This window comes from Macaca thibetana, chromosome 15 (genome assembly GCF_024542745.1).
Source record: "Macaca thibetana thibetana isolate TM-01 chromosome 15, ASM2454274v1, whole genome shotgun sequence".
Lineage (NCBI taxonomy): Eukaryota > Metazoa > Chordata > Mammalia > Primates > Cercopithecidae > Macaca > Macaca thibetana.
This window is the reverse complement of record NC_065592.1, coordinates 44510514-44530723: the sequence shown is the minus strand read 5'-3', so window position 1 is coordinate 44530723 and position 20210 is coordinate 44510514. Positions and strand designations below refer to the sequence as shown.

At 43.2% G+C, this 20210-nt stretch overlaps 1 protein-coding gene and 1 long non-coding RNA gene across 6 annotated transcripts in view; one reads left to right on the top strand and one right to left on the bottom strand.

The window, feature by feature from the left end:
• The window catches only part of MELK (maternal embryonic leucine zipper kinase), a 123123-nt gene that overhangs the window by 49783 nt on the left and 53130 nt on the right, over positions 1-20210 (top strand). The gene's annotated exons all lie outside the window — the stretch shown is intronic.
• LOC126938118 (uncharacterized) lies at positions 443-11632 on the bottom strand. The gene is made up of 2 exons (XR_007719950.1): positions 11496-11632; positions 443-605 (listed from the first exon to the last, which is right to left on the bottom strand). It is a non-coding gene; the product is annotated as an uncharacterized LOC126938118 (long non-coding RNA).

Here is a 20210-nt window from a genome sequence, read left to right as displayed (position 1 = left end):
TTTTGACTTCAGGGTATAATAAAACCACAATTGAGATCACCTACTGTAAGCTTTGTTAAAATCCTATATATCAGAGACAGAGAGTAGATTAGTTGTTGCTTGGGGTTGGGGGTGGCGAGTGACTGCCTGTGAGTATGCATTTTCTTTTTGGGATGATGAAAACATTCTGAAATTAGAAAGAGGTGATGATTACACAACTTTGTTAATATACTAAAATCTACACTTTAAAAGGGTGAATATTATGGTATGTGAATTATGTTCAGTTAAAAAAATCAGAAAAAAAATCACAGGAAGGAAAATAGGAAAATTATTTTAAAGAGTAATATTTCAAAGCAAACTAACAAAAGAAGACAGGTAAAGAGGAAGAAAGAACATCTTGTGTTCCATAGCAAACCAAGGTCAGACTAGCAGAGCAGCTTCTCTGAATGCTTCTCTGTATTTCTTCTTCTTTTTTTTTTTTTTTTTTTTTGAGACGGAGTCTCGCTGTGTTGCCCAGGCTGGAGTGCAGTGGCGCGATCTCGGCTCACTGCAAGCTCCGCCTCCCGGGTTCACGCCATTCTCCTGCCTCAGCCTCCTGAGTAGCTGGGACTACAGGCGCCCGCCACCTTGCCCGGCTCATTTTTTGTATTTTTAGTAGAGACGGGGTTTCACCGTGGTCTCGATCTCCTGACCTTGTGATCCGCCCGCCTCAGCCTCCCAAAGTGCTGGGATTACAGGCGTGAGCCACCGCGCCCGGCCTTTGTTTTTTTTGTTTTTTTTTGTTTTTTTTTTTTTTTTTTTTTTTTTTGAGATAAAGTCTTGCTCTGTCACCCAGGCTGAAGTGCAGGAGTGCGATCATGGCTCACTGTAGCCTCAACCCCCTGGGCTCTAGTGGTCCTCCCACCTCAGCCTCCCAACTAGCTGGGACCACAGGCACTGCACCACTACACCCAGCTAATTAAAAAATTTTTTCTTGGCCGGGCGCGGTGGCTCAAGCCTGTAATCCCAGCACTTTGGGAGGCCGAGACGGGTGGATCACGAGGTCAGGAGATCGAGACCATCCTGGCTAACACGGTGAAACCCCGTCTCTACTAAAAAAATACAAAAAAATAGCCGGGCGAGGTGGTGGGCGCCTGTAGTCCCAGCTACTCGGGAGGCTGAGGCAGGAGAATGGCGTGAACCCGGGAGGCGGAGCTTGCAGTGAGCTGAGATCCGGCCACTGCACTCCAGCCTGGGCGACAGAGCGAGACTCCGTCTCAAAAACAAAAACAAAAACAAAAACAAAAATTTTTTCTTGTAGAGATAGGATCTTCCCTATGTTACCCAGGCTGGTCTCAAACTCCTGGGCTCAAGTGATCCTCTCACCTCAGCCTTCCAAAGTGCTGAGATTACAGCCATGAGCTACTGTGAGAAGCCTTCTGAATGCTTCTTGAATCCAATTGTTTAACAAATATTTCCTGAATTTCTGCTTTATATGAGGTGCTGAAAGGCATAGAAAAGATCTAATGAAACTTTATTATTGTCCACCAGGGCCTCATTTCTTGTTGGAGACAAGTATAAGCTATCTAAAAATTGCAAAGGGTGGGGAATGCCATATTATAACACAGTGTAAATGAAGTTAATATAGGAGTTGGGGTGGGATCTGGGAGGGCATCTTAGAGGAAGTGAGGTTTGAGCAGGTCTTTAAAAGAAGGGTAGAAGTATTTCAGAAAGAGATGTGGGCGAGAACATTCCTGATAGTACAGATAGTATGAGCAAAGGCATAGAGATGGGAGAGACGTGGGGAGGAATGGGCAGTTTTATGTAGCTGAACCATTGGATCTCTAACAATTAGACGAGGAGACTACCTAAAGCAACTCTTACTTCTAGGAAGTAGCACACAGCGTTGAAAGTGGTAGACCCGGTTGGCTTGTTGCCCACTCTATAGAACACCAAGTCTAAGGATACAGTTTTTCCTATATCCCACCTTGGAAGATTCTTTAAAGTTGATTCCCAAGCTTCAGAGAATAGCTTTGGGAAGAGATGGAATTGCAGTAGTTCCAACTCCTTGAAGGCTGAGGAGCTCTGATTCTACAGGGTCAAAGAGAAGCAGTGTGAGTGGTAGCTGTTAACACCGCTTTGGGGACCCATGTGTGTCCAGGCTTCTCCTTGTGAAGGGGAGATAAATGAGGAAGTGGGCTGGAGGCCGGCCTCCTAGAGCCTGCTGCTGTAGCCAAGATAGCTTGTTTTCCTCCCGAAAAACAACTTCTTGAACTTCTCGAACTTTGCTGGGTAGCACTCGTTGCTTTGGCTTCTGCATGCTGACTGTGGCAGTAGTTCCTGACTCCATAGAACCACACCTGACTGCATCAACATCAGGATACAGAGGAGAATAGGGTTAGGATCCCTTTGTGGCTTTAGCTCCAGTCAGCAGAAGTGATCTTTGTGCAGCTCAGTAACATTTATCCAGTTATACTTTTACAAAATATTAGGTTGGCCTCTTGAATTCTTCCCTCTTTTTGCTACTCTTTTCTGTAAAGTAGAGCTGTGTTTCTTATTCTTAAATAATTGTATTCTAGTATAGGTTGAGTATCCCTAATCTGAAAATCCAAAATTTGAAATGCTCCAAAATCTGACACTTTTTGAGTGCTGAGATGATGCTCAAAAGAAATGCTTACTTGGACTCGGGAAGGGGAACATCACACACCGGGGCCTATCATGGGGAGGGGGGAGGGGGCACGGATTGCATTGGGAGTTATACCTGATGTAAATGATGAGTTGATGGGTGCTGACGAGTTGATGGGTGCAGCACACCAACATGGCACAAGTATACATATGTAACAAACCTGCACGTTATGCACATGTACCCTAGAACTTAAAGTATAATTAAAAAAAAAAAAAAAAAAAAAAAGAAATGCTTACTGGAGCATTTCAGGTTTTGGATTTTCGGATTTGGGATATTCAGTCAGTAAGTATATAATGCACATATTCCAAAGCCTGAAATCTGAAACACTTCTGTTCCCAAGCATTTGGGTAAGGGATACTCAACTTGTATTATAAGTTGCTAGGATATTTTACCCTATTCTTGTTTTGGGAACTCTATCCCAAAGAAATAAGCTGACAGATTTCTCCAAAGTGAACTAGAATTGAATCTGCTAGCTGGTGTAACATGGAATATTACACCTCCTAGACTTCTAGAAAGACTATGTGGAAACAGATAATGGTAGACTTTCACTGTTGGAAAACACTTGGGAAATTGTTTTCTGACCCTTGTTGCTTGTTTTATATTTAATCCTCACTAAAACGTCTCCTGCCTTGGCTATGTCCATGTACTGTCTCTCAGGGTGGGGGAAGTTAGCTAATGGATTTAGTTCTTCGTAACCCTAGTTGCACATTAGAGTTGCTTGGGGTGCTTTAAAAAATATTGGTTCCACCCCCCAGAGCAATTAAATCAGAATATCATTGATGTTTTTGAAATTCATAATCTTCAGAATCTCTACTTTCTTTCTTTTTTTTTTTTTTTTGAGATGGAGTCTCGCTCTGTCGCCCAGGCTGGAGTGCAGTGGCCGGATCTTGGCTCACTGCAAGCTCCGTCTCCTGGGTTCACACCATTCTCCTGCCTCAGCCTCCCGAGTAGCTGGGACTACAAGCGCTCGCCACCTTGCCCGGCTAGTTTTTTGTATTTTTTAGTAGAGACGGAGTTTCACCGGGTTAGCCAGGATGGTCTCGATCTCTTGACCTCGTGATCCGCCCGTCTCGGCCTCCCAAAGTGCTGGGATTACAGGCTTGAGCCACCGTGCCTGGCCAGAATCTCTACTTTCTATCTGTTGACTTTGGTAAATTATGTAGCCTCTCTGTGTCTTCATTTCTTTGTAAAAATGGATGAAATAACATGGCATAGGGTTGTTGTGAAGATTAAATGAGTTAATCTATGAAAAGCATTTAGAGTGGTGCTCAATAAATGTGGCTATTATTATTATTATTATTATTATTATTTGAGATGGCGTCTTGCTCTGTCACCCAGGCTAGAGTGCAGTGGTTAGATCTCAGCTCACTGCAACCTCCACCTCCGGGTTCAAGCAATTCTGCCTCAGCCTCCCAAGTAGCTGGGACTACAGTTGCACACCACCATGCCTGGCTAATTTTTGTATTTTTAGTAGAGATAGGGTTTCACCATATTGGCCAGGCTGGTCTTGAACTCCTGACCTCGTGATCCGCTCGTCTCTGCCTCCCAAAGTGCTGGGATTATAGGTGTGAGCCACCGCGCCTGGCTGCTATTATTATTTTGTTTTTGTTTTTTGTTTTTTTCTGTGACAGAGTCTCACTCCACCCAGGCTGGAGTGCAGTGGCGCGATCTCAGCTCACTGCAACCTCCCCCTCCTCAATTCAAGCGATTCTCTTGCCTCAGTCTCCTGAGTAGCTGGGATTACAATCATGCGCCACTGTGCCTGGCTAATTTTTTTATTTTTAGTAGAAGTGGGGTTTTGCCATGTTGGCCAAGCTGGTCTCGGACTCCTGACCTCAAGTGATCCACACACCTCAGCCTTCCAAAATGCTGGGATTACAGGCATGAGCCACCACATCTGGCAATTATTTTTGAGACAAAGCCTTGCTCTGTTGCCAAGGCTGGAGTGTAGTGGCGCCATCTTGGCTCACTGCAAGCTCTGCCTCCTGGGTTCAAGTGATTCTCCTGCCTCAGCCTCCCAAGTAGCTGGGATTACAGGCGAGTGCCACCAAGCCCAGCTAACTTTGTATGTTTAGTAGAGATGAGATTTCACCGTGTTAGCCAGGCTGCTCTCGAATTCCTGACCTCAAGTGATCCTCCTGCCTTGGCCTCCCAAAGAGGCTGGGATTATATGCATTTCTAAATGAGATTTGCTAGTATTTTGTCCAGGACTTAAAATTGGCTCAAAAATTAATGGGTGCTTTTTTGGGAACTATCTTTGTATGTTTGGTTTTAGATTCATGATTTGTATTAGCCCCATAAAGTTACATTGGGGAGTATTCTTTCTTTTACTTGTCCTGGGAGAGCTTAACATTTTGTGGATGGAAGTTCAGCTCCACCTGTGCCTTCTTTATGGAAAGATTTTTAACTAACATGTAACATTTAACTAACATAGATCATAACATTTCATTTGAAGCTCTCTAGTGGCCTCTTTCTCATCTCATACAAGCCAGAGTTTGCCCTGTGTGCTGTGGGGTTTCCCCCGTGTAATGTGGCCACCCATCACCTCACTGCCCTTGTGGTTTACTTCCTGCCTCACTTGTGCCACCCGCATTGTTCTCCTTGTTGTTTCTTTTTTCCCCTTTTTCTGGAACATGCTAAGGTGTGCCTGCCTCAGGGCATTTGTACTTACCCTTTCCCCTGAAATGGTTTTCTCCAGGAGAGATGCTTTGTTCCCTCTCTTCTTTCAGGTCTCTGTTCAAATGTTCTCTAATCAGAAAGACAACCCCTTGTTTATGTGTTCATTTACTCATTTATTCGATGTCATTTCACCTCAGGGAGGAGTAAAATAGTTACCAAACACCTAATATGTGCCAGGCACTTTTCTAGATGTGTGGGGTATATCTGTGAATAAAACGAATGAAAGATCCCTGTCCTTGTGGAGTTTATCTTCTAGTAGTGGGGATATAAAGAAAGACAATAAGCCTAATAAGTAAATTTTACTAAAAGATGATATGTACTTTGGAAAAGAGAAAAAAATTGAGTAGGATAAAGAGGAATCAGGAGTACAGATGGGGGAGTTGTAGAGGAAAGGTCCAGTAGGTTGCACGATTAAATAAGATAGTCAGGATAAACTTCATGGAGGCGAGGTGTAAGGAGACTTGAAGGATGTGAGAGTGTCAAGTGGATATCTAGGAGAAAAATATTTCCGGCAGAGGGAGCAGCTAGAGCAAAGACTGGGAGGTAGGAACACACCTGGTGTTGTCAAGGGAGGGCGAGAGGGCCAATGCAGCCTGAGTTTAGTAAGTGAGGAGGCTAGTAGGAAAGGAAACCTTGGGAACAGGAGGTCAAGCTGCTTTGGGCTGGGTAGGCTCTCATAAGGACTTTAGCATTTTTTCTACGTGAAGTGGATAGCCATTGGAGGCTTTTGAGGACATGATTTGGTTTAGTTTTTAACAGGATCACACTGGCTGCTGTGTGGAGATGACTGTAGGAAATGAAGAAGAGAACCAGGGCATCTGGTCAGGAGGATATTGTAATGATTCAGATAAGAGATGGTGGCAGTGGAGGTGGTAAAAAGTGGGTAGACAACAGATGTCTTTCTTTGTTTGTTTGTTTTGTTTTTGAGATGGAGGCTCACCCCGTCGCCCAGGCTGGAGGGCAGTGGTGCGATTTTGGCTCACTGCAACCTCCACCTCCTGGGTTCAAGTGATTCTCCTGCCTCAGCCTCCCGAGTAGCTGGGATTATAGGTTCTTGCCACCACGTGTGGCTAATTTTTGTAGTTTTAGTAGAGATGGGGTTTCGCCATGTTGGCCAGGTTGGTCTTGAACTCCTAATCTCAGGTGATTCACCTGCCTCGGCCTCCCAAGGTGCTGGGATTACAGGCGTGAGCTACCGCTTCTGGTCTGGATGTCTTTTTTAAAAAATTATTTTTGTATTAACATAAAGTAAAATTGACCCTTTGTATATACAGGTCTATGAATTCTAACACATGTATAGGTTCATATAACCATCGCCACAGTCAGAATGTAGAACAGTCTGGATGTCTTTTGAAGGCGTAGCTAACATGATTTGTGGATGGATTGGATGAGGGGAGTAACCTGAGTAGCTAGAAAGTTGGAAAATTATTAAAGGTATCTAGCATGTGAAACTCTTTTTTTTTTTCTTTTGAGGCAGAGTCTTACTTTGTCACCCAGGCTGGAGTGCAATGGTGTGATCTTGGCTCACTGCAACCTCTGCCTCCCAGATTCAAGCGATTCTGCTGCCTCAGCCTCCTGAGTAGCTGGGATTACAGGCTCTCACCATCACGCCCAGCTAATTTTTATAGTTTTAGCAGAGACGGGGTTTCACCATGTTGGACAGGCTGGTCTCGAACTCCTGACCTTAGGTGATCAGCCTGCCTCGGCGTCCCAAGTGTTGGAATTACAGGCGTGAGCCACCGTGCCTGGCCATAAAACCTGTTTCTTAGAGGCAATCATTGTTACCACGTTTATCAGATTTTTATGTATTTTTTTTCAGACATTAGTCTGCATATGTAAGGAATTATATATTTATATATTTTCTCTTTCTGTTACCCCCTTCCCAGTATTTTTTTTTTTTTTTTTTAACACAGATGGTAGCGTACCATAAACACTGTTCTGCACCTTGTTTTCCTCCCTTAGCAGTGTGTCTTGGAAGTCATAGCACTTCATACCCAGCTCAGAGCCTCTTCATTCTTTTTATGACTGCATAGAATTGCAGTGTATGCATGTACCATAATTTATTTAACCAGTCCTAGGTTAATGGACGTTTAAGTAATTTCCAAGTAGTAATTTGTACATTGTGAATATAATAAATCTGTAAGAAAATTTCTAGAACAGTTGTTGGGTGAAAGGCATGTGAATTAGTAATTTGATAGATATCGCCAAATTGCTTCCTAGTAAAGTCGTATTGGTTTATGCAACTACCAACAGTAGCATAATAATGCCAGTTTCTCCATATCCCCCACCAATACAGTGTATCACTGTTTTTGATCGTTATGTTTAAGACTTGTTTTTTGCTCTGCAGGAATTTTTTGTTTTTAGTGGAATTCATCAGTCTTTTTCTTTCTTTCTTTTTTTTTTTTTAGAGACAGGGTCTTGCTCTGTCACCCAGGCTGAAGTACAGTGGTGCAGTCATAGCTCACTGCAGCCTCAGTCTCCTGGGCTCAAGTGATCCTCCCGCCTCAGCCTCCTGAGTAGCTGGAACTACAGGCGTGCTCCACCACACTTGGCTAATATTTTTTGTAGAGATAGGGTCTCACTATGTTGCTGAGGCTTGTCTCTGGCCTCAAGTGATCTTCCCACCTTGGCCTCCCAAAATGTTGGGATTATAGGCATGAACCACTGTGCCCAGCCTGTCAATTTTTTATTGTCATATTTGGAAGGGCTTTTTGACTTTATTTTTTTAAATGTCCATGTTTTCTTCTAGTGCTTTTATGGTTTCACTTTTTAAAAATGTTTAAATGTTTGATGCATCTAGAATTTGCTTTAGTGTGTTTTCTTGACTTTAAACATCATTAAAAAAAAACAAAACTGTAGAGATTTGCTTTCATATTCTGGATTCTGGATTTTAAAGATCTAATTGTAGGCCAGGTGTGGTGGCTCATGCCTGTAATCCCACCACTTTGGGAAGCTGAGGCAGGGACATGGCTTAACGCCAGAAGTTTGAGACCAGCCTGGGCAATGTAGTGAGACTCTGTCTCTACAAAAAATAAAATTAGCTGGGCATGGTGGCATTTGTCTTTAGTCCTAGCTACTTAGGAGACTGAGGTGGGAGGATTGCTTGAGCCTGGGAGTTCAAGGCTGCAGCGAGCTATGATTGCACCATTGCACTCCAGCTCAGGCTACATTCCCCACATCTTAAAAAAAGAAAAAAAAAAAAGAAAGTCAGGCCCAGTGGCTCACGCCTGTAATCCCCACACTTTGGGAAGCCAAGATGGGCAGATCACTTGAGGCCAGGAGTAGCTTAGCCAATATGGTGAAACCCCATCTCTACTAAAAGTACAAGAGTTTGCTGGTCGTGGTGGTGCAGGCCTGTAATCCCAGTTACTTTGGAGGCTGAGGCATGAGAATCATTTGAATCCGGGAGATAGAGGTTGCAGTGAGCTGAGATCACGCCACTGCACTCCGGCCTGGGTGACAGAGAGAGACTCCTTCTCAAAAAAAAAAAAAAATAAAATAAAATAGAATTGTGATGGCAATATAGCTATATATACTTAAGATTTAAGGTTCATTGTTAACAATAGTGTATATAAGTCCTTATTTAAAATAGTCTTGCTAATTTCAAGTTTTGCAGACAACTTGTTAAATCTAATTAGGTCTTTTTTTAACTTTGTGTTTTGGTTGATATACTAAAAGTCAGCTCCATTACTGTTTGCTTGTATTCATAGTCTTCAATCTGTGGTTTCTTTGCAAGAGTCTTCAGCCACTTGTCTATTCAGTGAGGATTTAGCTTCATTAAACTGTATACTATAATCTGTAAATCCATTTAACTGTGCTCCTGTAAAGCACAGTGCTTTGCAATACCATTCTTTCTTAAAAGTGTCTCATAATGTAGGTTATATAGGGACTAGTGAGCGTACCAGTGCCGATCCATATACTAAATATTAACAAAGCTCAATTTCTTATTTATTAGGTAGAAAATGAATATAAATAGAAGTCTTAATATATTCTTTCCACACCTCAGTGATCATCTTGCATATCCTCTGTGGTACAGATGCCCCAACTTTGAAGACTGCCAATCAAGAATGAGTAAATGGTTAACTCTACGTTTTTTGTTTGTTTGTTTTGAGACGGAGTCTTGCTCTGTTGCCCAGGCTGGAGTGCAGTGGCGTGATCTCAGCTCACTGCAACCTCCACCTCCCGGTTCAAGCAATTCTCCTGCCTCAGCCTCCCAGCTGGGATTACAGGTGTGTACGACCACACCTGGCTAATTTTTGTATTTTTAGTAGAGACAGTGTTTCACCATGTTGGTCAGGCTGGTTTTGAACTCCTGACTTCAAATGATCCACCTGCCTTAGCCTCCCAAAGTGCTGGGATTACAGGCATGAGCCACTGTGCCTAGCATAACTACATATTCTTTAGGCAGTCCCTTGATAAGTATAATACCTCTCAACCAAGTTATTAAGTGTCAGTCAATTAGGGATTATTCTACCTGGAAATTACTTGAAGTTATGGGTATTCTATGATGCTGAATAAGAACAAGAGGGGCCGTGAGTATAACTGGGGCTAGGATTGGCATTCTTCTGTAAATATTGAGCCTTCTAACCATACTTTACTTCTTGGTTATGAGATACTGTGCCATAAAGGATAACTAGAGTCATTTTATCCAGCTAAGATTTTGAATATTCACCTTGAGCATAAAAAGTCTTGATAAAGATGTATGTTGTGTAAAACAAAATGAGGTGTTATGTGGATTTTTAAAAAAATGGAATGATAAAGTTTTCAGTGAGTTTTGAACCCCCAAAAACTGATGTAGAAAGTGGGGGAGATGCCGACCTGCAGACCAGGTCTAAGTCTTAGGTGTCCAGAAATGGAGTTCTGTGTTTGAGTTGTGCTGAATGAAATCTCTTCCATCTAGAGCATCTGCAACACTCTTTTGGTTGTTTTAATTCTTTCTGCTTTTTTCTCTATTTCCTTGTTTCCCCCCTCCAAATGGATAGTTTTCTGAAGTGTGTGTGTTACATATCTTTGTGGCTCTTGCACATGGTTGGTCAGAAAAAATAAAATATTTGCTGGCATGCATATTCTCATCCTATTGTCACAAAAATAATACTTAACATGCATGAGCTTTTGTTACTTACCAGGCTCTGCTCTAAATGAGGTGGTTGCTATTATTGTCTTCCTCTTACAGATAAAGAAACAAAGGGACAGAGACCTTAAATAACTTATTCAGGGTCTTATAGCTAGTGAGTAGCAGAGCTGGGATTTGAACCCTAGCAGTCAAGCTGGGAGCCCACTCTCATAGCCACTATGAAATAAATATTGTTTCTCAGCTCTGTAGTTGCTAGTCATCTGAGAATCACAGATGCCTAAAGAAGGAAGGATCCCCATCCCAAGCATCTTTTTGTGCCTATTAATTTGGGAATATTCCCAGACATCCCATCTTTTCTGATTTACTAAGGCTACAGGTTAGTTCTCCTAATTCATTTAGGTATTACTGTGCATCGGCTTTCCCACGCATTTTAGGTGTAACCCCGGAAGGGTACTTAGTGGTCCTTGTTTACTTCATCAGCAGCGTTAGAGCATTGCAGTAATCAATTATTTTCAAGATCCATTTCAGCTCTGAGTAGCTATAAGTTCTTTGACTTCTGTTTCTTCACATTCAGTTCTTCTTGTTTCAGCCTAGCATTCTCTTCTTCTTTTTTTTTTTTTGAGACGGAATCTCTCTCTGTTGCCCAGGCTGGAGTGCAGTGGTGCGATATCAGCTCACTGCAACCTCCCCCTCCTGGGTTCAAGCGATTCTCCTGCCTCAGCCTCCAGAGTAGCTGGGACTACAGGCGCCCGCCACCACACCCAGCTTATTTTTGTATTTTTAGTAGAGATGGGGTTTCACTATATTGGCCAGGCTGGTCTCGAACTCCTAACCTTGTGATCCGCCTGCCTTGGCCTCCCAAAGTGCTGGGATTACAGGCATGAGCCACCTCACCCAGCCGCTTTCCTTTTTTTTGAAATTTTGTTTTTTTTTTTTGTTTGTTTGTTTTTTTTTGTTTGTTTGAGACGGAGTCTCACGCTGTTGCCCAGGCTGGAGTGCAGTGGCACGATCTCGGCTCACTGCAAGCTCCGCCTCCTGGGTTCACGCCATTCTCCTGCCTCAGCCTCCTGAGTAGCTAGGACTACAGGCGCCCGCCACCGCGCCCGGCTAATTTTTTTTGTATTTTTAGTAGAGACGGGGTTTCACTGTGGTCTCGATCTCCTGACCTTGTGATCCGCCCGCCTCGGCCTCCCAAAGTGCTGGGATTACAGGCTTGAGCCACCGCGCCCGGCCTTTTTTTGAAATTTTGAATCTTGATTCTGCACTCATGTAATAACAGCTGTCTCTGCCAGCATTGCACCTGCCAGCATTTGCACATTTCTTAAATATCCCTAAATTAAGTTGTTGATTGAAAAACTGAATAGAGGCCGGGCGCAGTGGCTCACGCCTGTGATCCCAGCACTTTGGGAGACTGAGGTGGGCGGATCATGAGATCAGGAGTTCAAGACCAGCCTGGCCAACACGGTGAAACCCCCTCTCTACTAAAAATACAAAAAAAGGCCGGGCGCGGTGGCTCAGGCCTGTAATCCCAGCACTTTTGGGAGGCCGAGACGGGCGGATCATGAGGTCAGGAGATCGAGACCATCCTGGCTAACACAGTGAAACCCCGTCTCTACTAAAAAGTACAAAAAACTAGCCGGTCGAGGTGGCAGGCGCCTGTAGTCCCAGCTACTCGGAAGGCTGAGGCAGGAGAATGGCTTAAACCCGGGAGGCGGAGCTTGCAGTGAGCTGAGATCCAGCCACTGCACTCTAGCCTGGGTGACAGAGCGAGACTCCGTCTCAAAAAAAAAAAAAAAAAAAAAATTAGCTGGGCATAGTGGTGCACGCCTGTAATCCTAGCTACTCAGGAGGCTGAAGCAGGGGAATTGCTTGAACCTGGGAGGCGGAAGTTGCCGTGAATTGAGATCGTGCCTCTGCCTTCCAGTCTGAATGACAGAGTGAGACTCTGTCTCAGAAAAAAAAAAACAAAACAAAACAAAAAACTTGAATAGAACAGGACCACTCCCTGAGTGTTCCAAGTATTGGTTTTTAGTTTTATTCTGTTTCAGTTACACTTAACTAAGATTTTGTAGTCTTATCCACAAAGATAAGATAAGTAACTGTTATTTTACTTACCCCCCACACCTAGCTAATTTTTGTTATTGTACTTCTTTTATTAGATGAAGAAACTAAAGCACAGCAAGGTGAAATAGCTTGTGTAAGGTCACACAGCTAGTAAGAGGTAGCTCCTGGATTTGAACCTAGCCAATTTGCTTTCAGAGCCTTTCTTAGGATCCAGGGCCAGAGAGACTGAATACCTTACCTTGTTAATACCTTACTGAAATGGAACTACATTATATTCATGGTGATCCTAATTTATTGACTTAACTCTAACCTTTGCTATATTTTTTACCTGTCTGGACCTTAATCCTCTGTGCTGTTTATTTGTCTTCATTTGTTGTTACTGCAAGTTCACATTCATATGGCAGCCATGAAATTCATACTATTATCAATATATTGTTTCATCAATAAAAGGTGAATGTACCAACATACAAACTTCAGTGTTTTCTACTTTTATTTATTTGAATGCACTAGTGGATCCTAGATTAATCCTTTGAGGGTGAGAGCTTACCTTAAAATAATACAAAAGTATATCCTAATAGTATATGTGAGATTCAAGTTCTGATATTTTTGAAAAATTAAATATCTTTGCAGTGGAATGAATATGGTAGAAAATGTCTAATTCTTGTTCAGTGGAAATTTGGCCTTCCTAATTAATAGTATTTACTGATACTTGTATATTCTTTGTTTCTCCTACCCTGAATTTCATTTTTTAGTTTTTCATGTATTTGCAAGTTGAAAATTGATTCAAATTAGGACTTTTATGCATTATTGTAGAATTTAATTTCACACATTATAGATTTTGAAATTTATTGTAATCTTGGCTCAGAACTATTGTTCCGAGTCGCAGTGTAATACAGTCTGCTGGTTGAATCTAATTAAGGTGTCGTATCACTTGCATGCAGTATGTATCTTTGCCTAGAATGTTCTAAAATTCCTCACTTGGGAATAACACTTTCCTCAGTTCTTGGTTTGATTGAAAAACCCAGCAATATTTGACGCACCGTATGTAACTCTTGTTTAAAAGGCAGACTTCGTTTATCTTTTGCATTTGTTGACTCTTTTAACCAAAATGCTCAACTGCAATTTCCAGCATGATTACTAATGGCTTGAATATTAATCTTATTAATGTCACCTATATTCATTTGTCGTCACTGCATTCAAAGACAAGCACGATTGTACTCCAGCTGTGGTATACAAATATTAGGGAAGTATAAATAACTTAGCAATTGAAAATTGAGTAGCTTGAAAATAAAATTGCTGCCTAACAATTATAATTTATAATTTTAAAGAGCAAGTTGTCTCTTTTTGAAATTGTATTTTTACAATTACAGAGTTGACTATAGCATTATGATTATGTATTGGAGAGATGGCCTGCCTCTTTTAGAACAGTGTGAAAAGCAAACAATTTCAAGCCACTGGAATTCCCAGGATTATTTTGCTTTGTCCATAGATCTTTTCTCCCCCTCTTCACTTGGATTCTTCCACTGTTATCTGTTTCTTGCTCTTATTTGCAAGGTAATTGTCCCTTAAATAAACAAACAAAAATTCTTTAAAGAATAGCAGAAACAAGGGTCCTATCTCTGACCCTTTTTTGCTCTGTAACAGTGTTTCTCAACATTAACACCGTTGGCGTTGGAACCACATAATTCGTTGTTGTAGGGGACTGTCATGCATTATAGGATGGTTAGCAGCCTCCATGACCCTTATCCACTAATTGCTAGGGGTAATATCCACGTAGTGACAATTTAGAATGTTTCCGTACACTACCAGATGTCCCCTTGTAGGACAAATCATCCCCAGTGCCCTACAATATTGAACAAGTACTTAATCTCCCTGGCTGAGACTTGGTTTCTCCATTTGTATAATGTGGTTAATAGTCCCTACCTACTATACAGGGTAAAATATATGTACAAGTGTTCTGTGCATTTTAAAGCATGGTGTACAAATAAGAGATTGGGTTAAGCCTGGCAGCAGAGCTTGTTTCTGAACTCTATTTTGGCCAGTATTTCAGCACAGAGAATGAAGTTGAGAATGTCAGGACATGGTAATGAGTCAGAAGCCTTATGACCCACTTGTGAGTGATACTCTACAGAGGTGTTCTGCCCAAATAGGGGAAGTGGATGGGTACATTTCAGGAGGTGATGTGAACAGGGCTTGACTAGACGATGTGTACCTTACCAGACAATCCTGAGATTCTGAGATAGCTGCAGTGGGGCAGTGCTCCATTGGGAAGGCCTATGACATTCCTCAGAATGCCTTTAGCCTTTCTTGCTGCACCGAGTATTTAACACTTTTGGATACATGGCTTTTGGCCAATGTGCCCATCTCTGGCCCTCAGAAAAGGAATACTACTTTTTTGAGTATTCCTATCTCCTCCTATTTATTTCAGATTCAACACATATTTATTGTCTCTTACGTGCAAGGCAGTATGCCAAGTGCTTTCACATACATTGTCTTGGTTTATAATCCTGTAAGTGGCATTAGTTGTATTACAGATAGTAATAATGGTAGTAATAGTATCATCAGCAGCAGTCAAAGCTAACATTTATCAAGTTCTTACTGTGTTCATGGCACTGTGCTAAGTGCTTTATGTATACTAAATCATTGAATCCTAGCAAAAATTCTATGCAGTAGGTATTGTTGTTATACTTCTTTTTTTTTTTGAGGCGGAGTCTCGCTCTGTCGCCCAGGCTGGAGTGCAGTGGCCGGATCTCAGCTCACTGCAAGCTCCGCCTCCCGGGTTCCCGCCATTCTCCTGCCTCAGCCTCCCGAGTAGCTGGGACTACAGGCGCCGCCACCTCGCCCGGCTAATTTTTTGTGTTTTTAGTAGAGACGGGGTTTCGCTGTGTTAGCCAGGATGGTCTTGATCTCCTGACCTCATGATCCGCCCGTCTCGGCCTCCCAAAGTGCTAGGATTACAGGCTTGAGCCACCGCGCCCGGCCTCTTTTTTTTTTTTTTTTTTTTTTTTTTGAGTCTTGCTCTCTTGCCCAGGCTGGAGTGCAGTGGCGCGATCTCGGCTCACTGTAACCTCCGCCTCCCGAGTTCAAGTGATTCTTCTGCCTTAGCCTCCCAAGTAGCTGGGACTACAGGCATGCACCACCATACCCAGCTAATTTTTGTTGTTATACTTTTTTTTTTTTTAGATGAAGAAACTAAAGCATGGCAAGGTTAAATAGCTTATATAAGGTCACACAGCTAGTAAGAGGTAGATCCTGGATTTGAACCTAGGCATTTGTCTTCAGAGCCTTTCTTAGGAAATGGGGCCAGAGAGACGGAATACTCTTACAAGCCCATGGAGCCAGTAAGAGGTGGAACTGGGATTCAAATATAATATATGACTCCAATCCATTGCTGTTCCAATGTGCCAAACACCACACTTCTCATTCACTTGTTTTTTTCTGCTGCTTTCTGGATAGGATTGCTTCCATGGTGCCAGCTTATAGCTGGGGAATCTATTAAAAGATACTTTAAGAATTCAAAATAGGTTGATTAAAAGGGGTGATAAAAAGGCAAAGAGGAATTTGGAATCAGTGTGGTAGAGTTCTCTTTAGTACTTTGGTCTGAGTATTTATTTTTACATTTGGTTTCTGTGGAGTACTCCTTTTAGTTAAGAGTACTTTTCAGAATTTAAAGGCATAATGTCTCTTATTATGATAGCTTCAGAATTTAAAGGCATAATGTCTTTTGATTATGATAGATCTGGTTATGGGTCTGTTATTTGTGTGTTGGAGCAGACCACAAAGGGCTGAAACCTGGAATCAGACTTGTCCTTGAGATGAGCAGATGTTGGTGTCGGGGAGGTGATGTGAAGCAGCTAAACCCTCATAGATAGTGTATGAGCTTCCTAGGGTTGTTGTAACAAAGTACTGGAGAGTGATGCATTAAAACAACAGAAATGGATTCTTGCGCAGTTGGAGGGATACTGTTCAACCCAGTACAGATAGTGTCCAGAGAGTAAGCAGCAAACAGCTTTGCAAATAGCAGAGGGGAGACCACCCAGAGTACAGGGAGTGAAGCTGGCAGAGGACACTCTAGGAGCAGGCTGTGATCAGAGATTCAGACAGCTCATGGCCATTTGATCAGCACATAGGAAGCTCTTTGTTCCAAGCTGATCTCCACTCTCTATGGGACCCTGGCAAGAGCAAGCTGAAATATTTGAGGCCGGGCAAATAAGCAGTTTGCCAAGGAAGAGAACAAGGCAAGTCCTCAGGATTGGGATCACGAAAAGCCTGGGTCTCAGGAATAAAGTAAAGCTCAGATATGAAAGTGGGGCCAAGTAGGTCAGGGCTAGTCATGCAGCAACTGTGACTCACTACTGCTGACTCCCAGAGAGCCGGCTAGAGCATCTAAAACCCCTCCTTCCCAGGGATAGGCATGGAGCCCAGGCAGCAGTGAGCCTTCAGGTTGGGGTCTAGTTGGCTGTAGATGAAGCATGGTGGGGAGAAATGAATTCAAGGCTTCATTGCTGTAGTTCAAAAACAAACTTTGAGCAGGGCACAGTGGCTCATGCCTGTAATCTCAGCACTTTGGGAGGCTGAGGCGGGTGGATCACCTGAGGTCAGCAGTTTGAGACCAGCCTGGCCAACATGGTGAGACCCTGTCTCTACTTAAAATGCAAAAATTAGCCAGGCATGATGGTGCACACCTGTAATCCTAGCTACTCAGTAGGCTGAGGCAGAAGAATGGCTTGAACCCGGAGGCAGAAGTTGCAGTGAGCGAAGATTGTACCATGAGACTCCATCTCAAAAAAAAAAAAATTATGAAGAATAACATTCATCACAGAATTGTTTATGATATAATTAGGAACTGGTCTATGACAAACTCCAGAGGGTCTCCAAAATGAATGAAAGACAAAATGCACTGAATAAGGATTCTAGGTTAGAAATGTAAGTGCAAGGCCGGGCGCGGTGGCTCAAGCCTGTAATCCCAGCACTTTGGGAGGCCGAGACGGGTGGATCACGAGGTCAGGAGATCGAGACTATCCTGGCTAACACGGTGAAACCCCGTCTCTACTAAAAAATACAAAAAACTAGCCGGGCGAGGTGGCGGGCGCCTGTAGTCCCAGCTACTCGGGAGGCTGAGGCAGGAGAATGGCGTGAACCCGGGAGGCGGAGCTTGCAGTGAGCTGAGATCCGGCCACTGCACTCAGCCTGGGCGACAGAGCGAGACTCCGTCTCAAAAAAAAAAAAAAAAAAAAAAAAGTAAGTGCAAGTGTGGTAGGCCAGGTCTCACTAATGCAGGCCTCTATTACAACTGCCTCAGCACTGACTGAGCAGCTAGGTTATACATTAAAAGCTGATTGAGCCAGTGCCCTTATACCAAGGCTGGAGTGTAACAAAGAGCCCACCAAGAGTTTTGCCTACTTTTTTCCAGGGCCTTGAAGCATAGCAAGATAACGAAGGAATTCTTATCAGGACCCTTTTAGGATTAAACAAATTATATTGGGGGTCTGAAGAAGTTCCCCAGGCCTGCACAAAAAATTTCATTGGAGTCTAAAGGAACTCCCCAAACCTTTATGATTTAGCAGGATACAAGATAAGGGTAATCAACCCAGCACCTAGACCCATTTATATTAAGTAAACTTACTGAGGCTCCAGAAGGTCTTCGGGACTCAGACCTTAGTTATAGCTTAAAATAAGTTAATCACTTATGTTTTTAGATAAATACACACTTACATGTAGACATATAGCTTAGAAGATATATAAGCTCTGGAAAACTTGGTAATTTTGAGTTGGTCTGGCGATAATTTCCAGGCCTTTTCCCTGTGGCTGGTTACAGAGAAAAATTCTTCCTCCGCAGTTCATCTACATCTTGTTATTGGGCCACAAGAAATAGCAGCCCAAGAGGCTGGGCGAGGTGGCTTACGGCTGTAATCCCAGCATTTTGGGAGGCTGAGGCGGGCGGATCACCTGAGGTCAGGAGTTTGAGACCAGCCTGACCAACATGGCGAAACCCCATCTCTACTAAAAATACAAAAAATTAACCAGGTGTGGTGGCAGGCACCTGTAATCCCAGCTACTCTGGAGGCTGAGACAGGAGAATTGCTTGAACCCAGGAGGCGAAGGCTGATCGCGCCATTGCACTCCAGCCTGGGCAACAAGAGTGAAACTCCATCTCCAGAAAAAAAAAAACAAAAAACAAAAGAAAAGAAGTAGCAGCCCGACCCTCAGTTTAGTCTGGGAACACAAGGGAGACAAGGACAATCACAAGCACGCGCGCACACACACACACACACACACACGCCAACTGTAAATGAATGCGGCTAGAAGGATGGAGGCAGGTAGGTGAGGAAGCCATTGACTTGTACTGGCATTGGGGTTCTCTATTCTTATGAACTGTGTAGGATATAATTCTTACAGAATCAGTCCACCTTAAAGGTGAAGGAGAAAATAGACAGGTATGGATCACTCAGAGTCCTAAGATGTTAAGGCAGGCTGGCTTTTGATTATGTTAAAGAAATAATCAAAGTCCCAGAGAAGCATTGTCAAACAATGAATCTAAAAAGAAAGGGTCAAAAATCAACCTCTCTGATGAGAGTAGACACACTGACCTATGAGTGTTTCGTAGGAAGAACAGTAGCTTTCATTTTACAAATGCCTTTTAATATTTTTTATTTTTATTTTTTTTTATTTTTTGAGACGGAGTCTCGCTCTGTCGCCCAGGCTGGAGTGCAGTGGCGCGATCTCGGCTCACTGCAAGCTCCGCCTCCCGGGTTCACGCCATTCTCCTGCCTCAGCCTCCCGAGTAGCTGGGACTACAGGCGCCCACAACCGCGCCCGGCTAATTTTTTGTATTTTTAGTAGAGACGGGGTTTCACCGTGGTCTCGATCTCCTGACCTTGTGATCCGCCCGCCTCGGCCTCCCAAAGTGCTGGGATTACAGGCGTGAGCCACCGCGCCCGGCCGCCTTTTAATATTATTACATTTTTATTCCCTTTATCTAAAGCACTCAATATTACCCAGAGAGCCCTTTTTTTTTTTTTTTTTTTTTTTTTTTGAGACAAGAGTTGCGCTCTTGTTGCCCAGGCTGGAGTGCAATGGTGTGATCTCGGCTCACTGCAACCTCCGCCTCCCAGCTTCAAGCAATTCTCCTATCTCAGCCTCCTGAGTAGCTAGGAATTATAGGTGCCTGCCACCACACCTGGCTAATTTTGTATTTTTAGTAGAGACGGGGTTTCTCCGTGTTAGTCAGGCTGGTCTCAAACTCCTGACCTCGGGTGATCCACCCGCCTTGGCCTCCCAAAGTGTTGGGATTACAGGCGTGAGCCACAGCGCCCAGCCTGAGAGCTCATTCTTATTTATACCTTGCCAGGGCACCTTAACACTTGCCAGAGACAGAAACTAACAAAGTTTTTTTGTTTGTTTTGTTTTTGAGATGGAGTTTCACTCTTGTTGCCCAGGCTGGAATGCAATGGTGCAATCTCTGCTCACTGCAACCTCCACCTCCTGGGTTCAAGTGATTCTTCTGCCTCAGCCTCCCAAATAGGTGGGATTACAGACATGGGCCACCATGCCTGGCTAATTTTTTGTGTTTAGTAGAGACAAGGTTTCACCGTGTTGGTTGGGCTTGTCTCAAACTCCTGACTTTGGCTTTCCAAAGTGCTGGCATTACAGACATGAGCCACTGTGCCTGGCTCAGAGTTTGTTTTTGAATTATAGCAATGAAATTTTGAATTTATTTTTCCCTACCAAGCCTCATGTACGGCCAAC